This window comes from Danio aesculapii, chromosome 16, assembly GCF_903798145.1.
Source record: "Danio aesculapii chromosome 16, fDanAes4.1, whole genome shotgun sequence".
NCBI lineage: Eukaryota > Metazoa > Chordata > Actinopteri > Cypriniformes > Danionidae > Danio > Danio aesculapii.
In genome coordinates, this window is record NC_079450.1 from 56,960,730 (window position 1) to 56,974,839 (window position 14,110).

The following is a 14,110-nucleotide window of genomic DNA, read 5'->3' on the forward strand; positions in this document are numbered from 1 at the left end:
AAGGGACATACCTGATCTATGAGGCCCAGTGGTTTAACACATACACAACAGTAAAGACTGTGTATTAAAGGGACATACCTGATCTATGAGGCCCAGTGGTTTAACACATACACAACAGTAAAGACTGTGTATTAAAGGGACATACCTCATCTATGAGGACCAATGGTTTAACACATACACAACAGTAAAGACTGTGTATTAAAGGGACATACCTCATCTATGAGGACCAATGGTTTAACACATACACAACAGTAAAGACTGTGTATTAAAGGGACATACCTGATATATAAGGACCAATGGTTTAACACATACACAACAGTAAAGACTGTGTATTAAAGGGACATACCTGATCTATGAGGCCCAGTGGTTTAACACATACACAATAGTATTAGTAATAGTATTTTATATTATTATAAAATATTGAGAAGATTTCGCTAATATAACTAAGATTTAAATTTCACTTATTTTTTTAAGCAAACTAGTGCAATTATTAAGCTTAATTTGAGAAACCAATTAAGCTAATATTATTGAGGAAAGATGGCTTCACGTTTATTTTAAGAAAATTCACTCAATTATGTGGATTTGATTGAGATGTTTGCATTTGAATCTCAACAACGGCAGTGATCAGATGACATTTTGAAGGAGCAGATCAACAGCGAGCATGTTAAGAGGTAAGCATTAACAGTTTATCATTTTATTGTCTTAAGTAGCCTAAGCTCTTTCAGGAAAGACACATGCTGTTCAAACTTGTTCAGGAGGTTAGTTTTTGCCATATGATGTATATAGGGATACACGGGTATTTTTAACCACCCATTCCTATTTGAAATTGATTTGCTTCAATATTCATTCTGAATTATATAATGAAATTGAACAAATTATTTGCATCGTAATATTTAACAGCAATGATCAGGCAACAGTTAAGCAGGGTGGACGAACAACAGTGAGCTTGTTAAGTGGTAAGTCTAAGCTAAGCTAAGTTAGCTAGCTATTCAATGGGGTTTATGCACAGCTAGTGCTTTTCCATTTCATAAGGTTCCTTTTACAGCATTGATGATGTAATGTAATGAACTGTGTTTATATATAATACTGTACATAAATACTAATATTTGTTTGCTTCATTTTTCAGATCAAAGAAAACGTTTGCAGTATTTTCCCACTAAAGAGGAGCAGTTTATTGAGGCAGATTTTGATAAAGAGAATGGGTGCCATACATCAGGTATTTTTAATAATGTTATTTGTGTATTATTATTATTATTAGGCAACATTACTAATTTCTACACTTTTTTTTGCATCAGACCTCACATTAAATCAGGGATGAATCGAGAGATGTCGTCCTCTGTTGCTGGTCTATCTGTATAAATAAGATGAAGAGCTCATCCAGGAGTGCAATGTAAGTGTCTCAAACCGTTTCAGATATTTACGATCTTCAGAAAACTGCACTTTATATTTTTGCATGCTTACAAAAAAATATATAGCTACATTGTTGAATGCACTATTCCTTGTATAAACATGGTTTGTTTTTATACATTTCTGTACACTAGTATACATTTAAACACCCTGTCCATTATAAGTCAAAATACTTGTGTACTTGTGTCAGTCAGCAACATCTACTCAAACATTATGAAGAATTACTGTTCACTGAGATACAAAGAAATGGTTTATTTCCTTAATAGATTTCCTTAATGTGTTTTAGTAAACATTTGAAATGTACAACTGCATAATTTCAATATAATAAACGTAATGTTTATTTTACAGTGTGGGAATGCACAGAGAATTGTTGTCTGTCAGAGGGATGACCAACCATGAGGACTTCTGCATTGTCTTGGAGGATAAGCGAGTCATGGCTAGCTTGGAAAATCTAGAATTGCTGAACTAGATTTATACAAATATTCTCCAAATAAAAATCACTTACAAAGAAACGAATATTAAATTTGACACAAATTCACTGCTAAAACCTTTTGGGGAAAATTTCAGTGCATTGACTGATTGATAGTGTTCCTAATATTTTGAGATATGGCTTTTATACTGGTTTTAGATGTTATGCAATACACTAATTCTGTCAAATTTTGTCTAAAATGTGACTGTTCCTATAAAAGAAACATTTGACAGAACATTTTATTTTCCATGACATGGATAAAGGAATTTTTATCAGAGATTAACATTGCTGTAAATTTTATATAGATTTGTTTAACATATTGCACCATTTTGTTATCAGTGTAACATGTAATAAAATGATATTTGGCCAAAATGTATTGTGTATGTATTTCATTATACATTATATATTTTACACTTTATGAATGAGCAATTTTCATTAATAAATCTGAGTAAATGGTGATTTATTTGCATATATTATAAAAGCACATTTCACATGCTTCATTCAAGTGGTTTTTGTAAAAAAAAAAAAAAATGAGTAAATGGTGGTGGATTTGCTTAAATTATAAAAGCACATTCTGCTTATAATTTTAAAATCTTCATCTATCACTCAAAAAAAAATTGTAATTTTCACATGATTCATTCAAGTGGTTTTTGCTAAAAAAAATAAAGTCTTGAAATTTACTTAAAACTAATATGTGCAATTGTGTTACCACTATTTTTTTTAGTAAATAGCACATAAGATTTTTTACAGTGTATAACAGTATGCACAGTCTGTGAACAAGGAGCAAAGTTTAATTTTAACAACATTACAGTAGTTGGCCTTAATATTTTCCATCACAAGACCATTTTGTGTATCAAGAAACATCCTGTGTAGTGTAAAGAAAAAAAACAAAAGCTCTCACTCTAAGTGTAAAGAGGGGATCTTAAATATTTTAACTGTTCCTAAACATAACAGTTAAACTAAACATTGCTGAAAGCATATTGAATCCATCAACAAACTTCAACAGCAGAAGAATATTCCACTTATTAACAAAAAGAAAAAACAAAAACACCTAATGAGATGGTTTCTTTTTTAGGGTTAAGCCGCGATTCCTAACAAAATCCCTAATGTTTTGGAGTGTGTGAGTAGCCAAAACTGGATACTCAGCATTCTTGCACTGCTGGCATTCAATTTTAGTGGTGAGTTTACCCCCTGCTATGTGGTCGCGGAAGTGCCTCTACTGCTGCAATTTCAGTTGAAGACCAGGTTCGTTTCTGCTTCCTTTTAGCATCGTCCAGATTTTTTTCAGCAGAATTTTCGTGATTCCCTACAAAAGAGAAAAACAGGTTCCTGAACCCTGGGGTGAACACTATGACGACCAGAGCTCCTCTCCCTCTTTTCCCAACCAGCCACACTCTTACCAACCCTTGCTTTAGTCAAGTCTTATTGTATAGATCACTAATCCATAAGAGTAAAAAATTATGGGCTGCTTTTTTTATTAATCATGTTTGTTTTAGTAAAAGGAGCAATTTATTTATTAAGTTTTTTTGTTACATCCTTGTAAAATTGGTTTTAACTGTTGGCCCAATGTTACATTCCTCATATATCACATCTCAAATTGTAAATAAAAGAATGAAATTAAAGACCTGACTTGGCCTGTCACTATTTAATTCGTTTAATTTGTCATGTTTAATTAATCATAAAGTCTTCTCAACACAGCGTTTCTGCTGCACGGAACAAAACTGCTGCAACTAAACAAAGTTTTGCAAACTGTGTGCTAGCTTAAAGTTCAGAGCTTATAATAGACATTTTCAATGTCTCTACTCTGGTCCAAAAAGAAAAAAAAAAAACACTCAATGAAAATACCAAACAATTTTGTAATGTAGTTGAACACAAGTGCCTTTAACTACAGTTGTTCTCTTTAATAGGTAAATACTTAGCAATTTTTTTTTTATTCTTATTTTTTATTTATGTATTTATTTATTATTCTGTTATTTATTTTCAGTGTAAAATTATTACTGGACTGGAAATGGACTATTAGTTGTTTATCATTATTTTGTGCTGTATTATTTGGTTACTGAGCAGCAATAAATAACACTTTAAAAAATAAGGAGTTTACACCTGATTTTCTTAACTAATAGTGTTTTGTATGAATTAATAAATAATAATCACTGTGATAACCGTGAAAAGTGATTATTCCTCAGACTATAATCGTACAACCAAATCTATAATCGTTGTATCCCTACCTGTCACAATAATCAATATATATCGACCTATCGCACAATAAATATACATGACCTCAATTTTTTGTAATGCAATACATCACCATTTATATTTACATAAAAAACACAATAACATAAATGTTAAATAGGGATTGTGTTTCTCAGCAATAGTGTTTATGTTATCTTATTTTTCAGAGGAAAAAAAAAGAAAAAATCTGTAGATGGAAAAATCTCCATAACGGTTCTATTTGTAAGAAAATGTGAATTTCTTGTTTATTCAAGTTTTTTAAGGCATCTAATAATTGGACACTTAATTTTCATAATCTAAATAATTTATGAATGAAATCTTTGTTCATCAATTGAAAGTGTGTGGCCTTCTTGCATTATTATGCTGTTATATTATGATTTTACATTCATTGGCATAAAACGGTCTTAAAATGTCAATAATATCACTTATTGCGATTATTTTATGGGGCAATATATCGACCAACAAAATGTTATCATGACAGGCCTATATAGATTAGTAGTTAAAAACATTTTATTTTCATCATACCTTGAGATGAGCCTCCAAAGGAAGTCTCGATATCTGTGAATAGACAAATAAAACCCTATAACAAACAGTAGTATTGCTTGGTCTGCATGAATTAAATTAAATCTTAATGGATATGCTGGCTGAGTGAGGTAGATGATCATACCATCTGAGGTGCCTGGTGGGTTCACAACAGGCTGCCTAGCTTTCTTCATTCCTGCAGTATGAATAGTATGGATCAGAATATAGGTTACTCAAACATTTCATAAATTATTCTACAAGTGGAAACTGTAAATCTGTAAAGCAAAAAAATCCTCCTTTATTATAAAACCAGCTAAAATGATTGATCTAAAGAATTCCCTAGTACAGTGTTCTTTCTTTTTATGATTGTGTGCTTTTACCAGGTTGTTCATGCTCTTCCCTCCTGCTGTGATATTTGTCCTTCTTGCAATGATCTTAAAAAAAATACACATTCAAAACATGGAAACACTTCATGGCAAGTGTGAATCTCATGAATTATCAGGAACTAACACAAGCTCAAAGTCTTTCATTCATGACTTCATGGATGAAAAACACCTTAAGACATTAAGACGAGTACATCATCATGATTTATGTTTATTATGCACAATCATGATTTTCATTGTTCACAAAAAACAAGGTCTTTACTATACATTGTAGATAAACCTATGCTCATGGTACGTTTCAATTCAATTAATTTTGAATTATTAAATATAGAAATATAGAATATAGAAAAATAATCAATATTACCTCATGCATGCATACAGGCTAGAACAGTATATCAATTAATGTGAGAACTGAATATGAGATATTAAGTATGTTCATGTCTTCTTCATAGTAGCCTATGAATATGTGCTATATATGGACAGAGCACAACACTGGCCAATCACAGCACAGAGTATGCGAAATTTGTTGACATCCAAATACAGCAGTCTTACATCCAAATACAGACTGTATATGTCACTCATTCTTTACACAGTGCAGAGATTGTGAATACAACGGCTAAACAAAAATTGTTTGCAACAAACAGTTTAAGCACAGGTATTTACCATTCTGATAAGCTGTCCCAACCAAAATCTCTCTGCACTGTGTAAACAAATAAGTGACATAATACTACTATGCTAGAGCATGTATTTGGTTTAGTCTGCACATGTTTTTTGACTCTCAAAGCCATGAGACCCATTGACTGCCATATATGACTGAAAGACTGCAGCGGTTTGAGTTAAAAATCTTTGTTTGTGTTCTACTCAAGAAACAAAGTCATCTACATCACTGACTCCTGGGGGTAAGCAGTTAAACATCACATTTTTATTTCTGGGTGAACTATCGCTTTAATAACACACTGTTTATAAGTATTCCAGTGGACCAAGTTACCACTTGAGGGGTCATACACAATGAGGTCATGAGAAATTAATGCTTAGTTAATGATGACTACTGTATTTGGATGTCAACAGAATTCGGTGTTGGGGGTCTGTCCTTTTACATGCAGGCTGCTATAAAGAAGACATATATACGTGCTCATCATTTATCATCATAACTCATCATAATTAATAAAAAACATTAGTTCTCACATTTAGTCTTACTAGATTGAAAAAATAATAATTCAGTACATGTACCATAAGCATAGCTTTACCTATAATGGATATTAAAAATCTTGTTATCTGTGAAAAAGAAAACATCATGATCATGCATAATAACCTATTAATCATGATGATGTACTCATCTTAGTGAATGTCTTAAGGTGTTTTCATCTATGACGTCATGAATAAGATTGTGAACTCATGCTAGTTCCTGATAATTGAGATTTTAATGAATGAAGCAATTCAACATTCTCTATTAATTTATGCATTAATTCATGGTAATTCATGTACCTGTAAATTTCAATGTCATTTACACAATATTATAATTTAAGCAATCAAAAGCAATCGAAACTGAATCTTAAACATTTATAACACTCATTTTGGTTTCAAAAGTATATATACTTTTGATATATGTGGGTTTTCAATTCAATTCAATTCAATTCCCCTTTATTTGTATAGCGCTTATACAATGTAGATTGTGTCAAAGCAGCTTCACATAAAAGGTCATAGTAAATAGGAACAGTGTAGTTCAGTTTGTAGTGTTTAAGTTCAGTTCAGTTGAGCTCAGTTCAGTGTGGTTTAATAATCACTACTGAGAGTCCAAATATTGAAGGGCAAATCCAACGATGCGGTTTGAAGTTAAAAAAGTTTTAGTATTGTCATACCTTTAGATGGGCCTCCTAAGGCAGGGTCTGTATCTGTGAATAGAAAAATAAAATACTATAACAAACAGCAGCAGTGTTTAGTCTATATGAATTATGCACACAAACCTTGGTGCAGTTGGACAAAACTTACACCGAACTTCTACCCATCCCCCACAACATGACAAAAGCAGTAAGTATGGGGACATATGACACACAAACCATGGTGCAGTCGGACAACACACACTGAACTTCTACCCATCCCCCACAACATGACAAAAGCAGTAAGTATGGGGACATATGACAAAAGCAGTAAGTATGGGGACATACGACACACAAACCATGGTGCCGTTGGACAAAACACACACTGAACTTCTACCCATCCCCCACTACATGACTAAAGTAGTAAGTATGGGGACATACGACATATGATACACATGCTAGCTCAGAATGAACCATCCTCCATACTATTGTAAATTAAACAATTCCTATGACTGATGATACATGGGGCAACTTAGATTATTGTTGGCATCAGAGGGCAACCAGATGAGACACAGGGCCCATGACTGATTTAAAGTATGCAGATAAAAAAATTGTTACCCATTCTCAGTGGGGAAAGTGCCCAATCAACACTGCTTAAAAAAAGTTGCCTGGCAAAATTGCTCAAAATGTTGTCCTGTGTATCATCAGCCTATCGCTGTCTTTCAATTCTTTAAGTTTGATTGTAATTAAAAATCACTGTTGTTGCCAACTAAAGAACATTTAATAAATAAATACTTATTAAATGCTCATTTACCTGTTGAGTGTTGTCATGACATGTCAGCTGAGAATCAGACGTTGTTGAGATCTGAAAAGGTTTGAGTACTGAACATTAATTTTGGATAACACGGCAACACATGGTGATGCTTTGAGTATCCAAAACAACTAATGTGAAAATTACATAATACAAGTGAATTCTTAGATCAAACAATTGTTAGATCAAATAATAGCTATCAAACATTACAGATGATTAGGACTGTGTGCTGCAATGAATTCTCACATATCCTGATGTGAGAATTCATTGCAGCACACAGTCCTAATCATCTGTAATGTTAAGGTAATGATTCTACATCATCTTACCAAAGTTAATGGAGATTTAACTACCTGTTGAGCATTAGAAACACACACTTACCTCCTTTGACCCATCTCCTGCTGCACAGCTGAACAAAGCATGCTCCTGTTGTTCAGTCTCAGAACAAACCTGTAAAATATGAAAGATTTGTGTAATCAGGTTAACAAAAGGTCAACTATACAATGCTATAAAACATTTATGGAAATTTTAAAGAAATCATACAGTTAAAGGATTTTGCATCATCTTACCAAAGTTAATGGAGGTTTAACTACACTGTAAAAAAATGGCCGTGTTTTCAACGGTAAAAAACTGTAAATATACTACAGTAAAAATCCGTAACCTGGTTAACGGTATGTTTCCTTAATATATACGGCGAATAACCGAAAATTGACTTTCCCAGTTCCCTGTATGGCACATCACTTTTTATGCTTTTTGTTGACATTATTATGGATCTTTGCAGTTGTTTCTCCATCAGTTATGTACATTAGAGATTTATGTTACATCTAATACTGATAAACAATGTTTTTTTCATGACTTAAATTTTATTTGTGTTACCATACTGGTGTTTAGTAGCTGTTTGAATGACACTGAGCACCTTCTATATACGGACACTTTTCTGCTTGTGGGAAAAGTTGTTAGTGATGAGCTTTGGTTCATTAAGTAACTTACTCATCACCACCTGCATGTGGCTGTGTTAACATGTCTAACTGTGTAACAAAATATGTGTAGATGTTGGTAATTCAAAATACAGACATATTACCTCTATAAATTAATGAAATATGGTAGTTTACCATAAAAATGAGGAATTACTTTTACGGTGTGTACCGTATTTTTAACGGTAAAGTACTGGCAACCACAGCTGCGTTTTTTTTTTTACCGTAAATTTTACAGTGTACCTGTTGAGCATTAGAAACACACACTTACCTCCTTTGACCCATCTCCTGCTGCACAGCTGACCAAAGCATGCTCCTGTTGTTCAGACTCAGAACAAACCTGTAAAATATGAAAGATTTGTGTAATCAGATTAACAAAAGGTCAACTATACAATGTTATAAAACATTTAAGGAAATTTTAAAGAAATCAATTAGTTCGACCTCAGAACAAACCTGTGTGGATTCTAAATCAAGTACTAACACTTCTCCACATGGTTGAAAAACTGTTTTTACTGTAAACTCTGTAAATGTCTTTAAATTAAAGTAAAAGGATTATTTCAATCTGTTAATACCTTTCTTCTCCAAGGCCAGTCAGAATCTCAATAATTATACAATATCTCTTCCCCAGGACTTACCCCAGTCAGGGTAAAAGTTAAAACAATACTTAAAACATAGACAATTGTGTTACTCACCTTTAAATGAATTTATATATTTTATTTCAAATCCATCCTTATCTTTGAGCATGGATGAAAAATATGCAGCTTCATCTTTTGGTTTTAGTTTAGCCCTCCAGGACCATGTTGCTGCCATTTCCTGCAAAAGCCAGATGATGTATTTTGTCACTTTATGTAATTATAATAATTCTGTTTTTTTATCACTGACCTAATCAATTATGAGTTTATACTTTTATTTGCTGTAGAGGGCTTAAATATAATCAACAGGGATAATTCTGTACTACTTGCAGGTCAGTAAATAGCACCAGTGAAACAGGAAAAACATCTTAGACCTTACAAATGTGTTTAGTATTTTTAACAAGCTGAAACATGCTGCTTTTCTACTTCTCAACTACACTGTGACTGTCACTAAAGGCAAACATTATGATAATAGCTATCAGACTTTTATATACAGTTTATAAAACCTCTACAGAGACCTACAGTAAGGCTAAAACTAACAGCCGGTCTGATAACACTGATTAATATTAATGCACAATTACAGGAATAACCTTCACAAAGAACTGTAAGCAATTAAAAAGGACCTGATTTGGGATCTGACACACAACATAGTTCACAATTAAACAGCTGTGTGCCCTAAAAAACATCAAGTTCACCATTCCCATATGAAAACTACTGTAATGGACTACTGTACTATAGTAAACTAGAGTAATAATCCTAGATACAATAATGTTTTTTAAACTTACCATAGTAAAAATTAAAGAATACTATGGTTTATCAACTCACAAATATTACAGGATACTGAAGTGCATTAACAAAGTGTAGTAATCACTATAACATACTGCAGTAAACTCCAATTTACTACGTCAAATACTACAATATTTTTCCATGTGGCCTTTCGTACATTAACCCAATTATCACTGAACTGCCCAGATAGCAAAATAAATTTGACCTCAATCTGGCATCACGAGTTATTTAGCCATCAGCCATTAACTTTTAAACCCAAAATATACATAATACAAGCGATTTAGTTATTGATTATATGTATTTGTCAGACTAGTAAGTTAATTGTTAATTACTTATACATCCTTATATTCCTTATAGGTCGTGATAAAACGCTAGATAAAAGCTTACAAACGTGACCAAAACTAGCCTGTTTAACTGCTTTATAACGTTAACTAATATAATATAAGGTTTTATTGTTTATTGAGTTTTATCATCAATCTTACCTTAAGTGTCTTCAGAGTGGCGCGCTCATTATCTCAGCCGGAAGTGACTCGGTCGGAGGTGGAGGAGGTGGAAGAAAATGATTCCAATGATATTGCTTCTCTGTGTTTTAATTTTTATTGTTGTGGTGTGGACTTTGTTATTCCTTTATATTTAGAACGATTTTACAAACATATCTTTATCGTTATCGTCCTTTGTGTGAATAGCGTAAAACACAGCGCTTAGACAAAACCCGAATTTATGAGGACTTCTCACCCGGCAGCCAATCAAAACCCGCGATTCCATACACACATGTGAATATTCATAAGGAGGTCCAGTACCAAGACCCACCTACAGGGGCGCAGTTCCGATACACACTGTTAACACAAAGTCTGATGATTGTGAACTATATGGACTTTTGGAGAAAATTTGAATTTGAGCTCCTTACACATGTAGAAGCACTTCTACATTGCTTGAATTATGAGGACACCGGCACTGTCCTCATAATAAAAAATGTCCTCGTAGTGTGGCGTGTATTCATATGAAATGTCCTCTCAAATCACAAAAACCCACACACACACACACACACACACACACTGTATTATTATACACACATTACTGTGTTATTTGCATCCAGACTATGTAGTAAAGTTCAGTTGAATGCTTTTTTTAAAGAGAAGTGACGCATCTCTGTGTCTTTTTCTCGTTGGTTCCTCGTTGCTCCAGGCACAAGAGAAGCAGAATGTATATTTTATGAAGGAAAGATTGTCTAACTGCTGGGTCAAGATTGACTGGAGTGATTGGCAGACGCTGTTTAGCATATTGAGCTTTTGTTTTGCGTGCTGTAGCAATAAATAAGGCCTCGGTCGGCCATCGTTTGCAGTCCGATCACAGCTCTCGGCCCTATTCAGAGGAGATAAATGTGATTTAAATTAATAGCCGGTCCTAAATAACTCCTCAGATGGTAAACGATGCATTTATCAGATACAGACAGCCAATGTCCCGTGATTCATGGGCCCCTTACAACATGAAGGGAGCCTACAAAAATTGTTATTACTTTTTAATAAAGTGTATCAGGCGCTCGTCAGTCATTTATCAGAGCAGCTCAGTCAGATGACGGCGTTTTAGCGCGCACTGGAGGGGCAGACACATGAAATATGGCTCTCTGCGTAAAAACATCAGCACTCAGGCAAGAGAAAAACCTTGCAGGAAAAGACTGAGACTTGTAAAACTCACGGGATGTAGTGGGTCTGCTGCATTATTGTACTGAATTAGCTCCACTAAACATAATGACCTGACCGTAACCCTAACCCTAACCCGAATGAATTAGAAAAACAACAATAATAATCATTTTAAAAAAGCATGTTGGATAAAAAGAGCTGTTTCTAAATTTACCCTTGTTTTAGCCAAGTTGCCTATGCTTGGATGTCTATATGTTGTTTAATAAACACAATGTGGTGCATCTTGGTGCCAAAAATGCATCTTTTACTCGTGTGGTCTTCATACATTTTTCTGTTGATTCTGTCATACCATCTATTTACTTATATAAATGTATATACATATGCATATATTCAGTTTTTAACGTTTATTTGTTATATTATTAAATAATAAATGCTAATATGTTTAGCTGATGTGTGTACAATGCAATTTGTAAAGTAATATTTTGGTCTTTAAGTGGATATATTATATGAGAGATTTTGTTTACCAAACAAGTGACTCTAATTGATCGACTTTGCATTTTAAATCTTAAGTAAAAACATAATAAAAAAATAAAAAAATTAAAGCAGCAACATTATTTAACATTTAGTTTTATTTAAAGTTGCCATGCAATGGAAATTAAGGTTGTGCTTTTGTGTTGCAATCATGACAGATCTATCTGAAACAGTTTGATCATGAGAAAAATGCAGGGCATAATTTTGTCCTCTGGGAACTGATTGGATCATTGGAAGATGGGTGTTGCTAAAAAGAACTGATAGTTACACCCTAAATAACTGATAGCCCCGCCCTAAATAACTGATTGTCCCACAATAATTGACTGATAGCCCCACCCTGAAGGACTGATAATCCCATCCTAAATGACTGAAAGCTCCTCCCAAATCAAAATGACCAGTAGTTGCCCCATCCTAGATGATTGATAGCCCCGCCCTAAATGACTGATAGCCCCACCTTGAAGTACTGTTATTCCTGCCCTAAATCACTGATAATCCCGCCCTAATGGAGTGATAGCTCCACCTTAAATGACTAATTGTCCATGATAAGTCACTGATAACCTTGGCCTAAATGACTGAACCTATCTATTTACTGATAGGGTTACTGATGGGCCCACCCTGAAGTACTAATAGTCCCACCCTAAATCACTGATAACCCCGCCCTAAATGACTGAAAGCTCCACCCAAATCAAAATGACCAGTAGTTGCCAGTCCTAGATGACTGATAGCTGCTCCTTGAATTACTGATAGTCCTGCCCTAAATCACCGATAACCCCACTCTAAAGGAGTGACAGCTCCACCCTAAATGACTGATAGCCTCACCCTAAATTACTGACAACCCCGCCCTAACTACTCGTAGCCCCACCTTGAAGGACTGATAGTCCCTCCCTAAATCACTAATAACCCCGCCCTAAATGACTGAAAGCTCCTCCCTAATCAAAATGACCAGTAGTTGCCCATCCTGGATGACTGATAGCCCCACCCTAAATGACTGATAGCCCTGCCCTAAAAGAGTGATAGCTCCTCCCAAAATGACTGATAGTCCCACCCTAACTCACCGTTAACCCCGCCCTAAATTACTGAAAGCTCCTCCCAAATCAAAACGACCAGTAGTTGCCCCGTCCTATATGACTGATAGCCCCACCTTGAAGAACTGATAGTCCTACCCCTAAAGCTGCGGTCACACTGGGCTTTTCCTCCCATTGACTTCCATTCATACGCACGCGAATGTGTCAGACCGGAAACGCAGTGTCAAGTTTTGCATGTTGCTGCGGTGCAAAGTTCAAGCTTGGTGAACTCTGACCTGCGAAATCGCATCACTTGACAGCGTGAGACCAATCGAGGATCAAAACATGACCTCTCTGGGCAGAAATGTAAAACATGGAGCAATCGCTCGCTTTTTTAATGTCTAATCATCTTATTTAATCCCGCCCCCTTTCGCAGCGCCGTATGACAGAATTTCGCACACACAAAGCCCAGTGTGATCGCAACTTCAATCACAGATAGCCCCGCCCTGAAGGACTGATAGTCCCACCTTAAATCACTGATAACCCCGCCCTAAATGACTGAAAGCTCCTCCCTCATCAAAATGACCAGTAGTTGCCTCGTTCTAGATGACTCATAGCCCTGCCCCGAATGACTGATAGCCCCACCTTGAGTTACTGATAGTCCTGCCCCCTAAAGAACAGATAGCTCCGCCCTAAAGGACTGATTTACTACTATAATACTTCAATACTATAAAGCACTGCCATATGAATATTAAAAAAACAGTGGATTTTGATTTCACTCCGACTCTAAAGCTCCAGTGCTCTCAAAATCATTCATTAGAAACCTGCACATTTTGTTTTTACAATCTTATGTGTGGAATTAGCCAAAAAACAAAAAAAAAGTGTTTTTTTTAGATTCTGTCTGTCTC

At 34.7% G+C, this 14,110-nt stretch overlaps 3 long non-coding RNA genes across 3 annotated transcripts; 1 reads left to right on the forward strand and 2 right to left on the reverse strand.

The window, feature by feature from the left end:
* The first annotated feature begins 532 nt into the window (after positions 1 to 532).
* On the forward strand, positions 533 to 1,955 carry LOC130243837 (uncharacterized). Its single transcript, XR_008839169.1, has 3 exons — positions 533 to 1,216; positions 1,296 to 1,390; positions 1,756 to 1,955. It is a non-coding gene; the product is annotated as an uncharacterized LOC130243837 (long non-coding RNA).
* A 1,139-nt stretch (positions 1,956 to 3,094) lies between these two features.
* LOC130242775 (uncharacterized) lies at positions 3,095 to 4,856 on the reverse strand. The gene is made up of 3 exons (XR_008839089.1): positions 4,773 to 4,856; positions 4,631 to 4,663; positions 3,095 to 3,182 (listed from the first exon to the last, which is right to left on the reverse strand). It is a non-coding gene; the product is annotated as an uncharacterized LOC130242775 (long non-coding RNA).
* A 171-nt stretch (positions 4,857 to 5,027) lies between these two features.
* Positions 5,028 to 8,085, reverse strand: LOC130243026 (uncharacterized). The gene is made up of 4 exons (XR_008839118.1): positions 8,017 to 8,085; positions 7,642 to 7,692; positions 6,870 to 6,902; positions 5,028 to 5,061 (listed from the first exon to the last, which is right to left on the reverse strand). It is a non-coding gene; the product is annotated as an uncharacterized LOC130243026 (long non-coding RNA).
* Between the last annotated feature and the right edge of the window lie 6,025 nt (positions 8,086 to 14,110).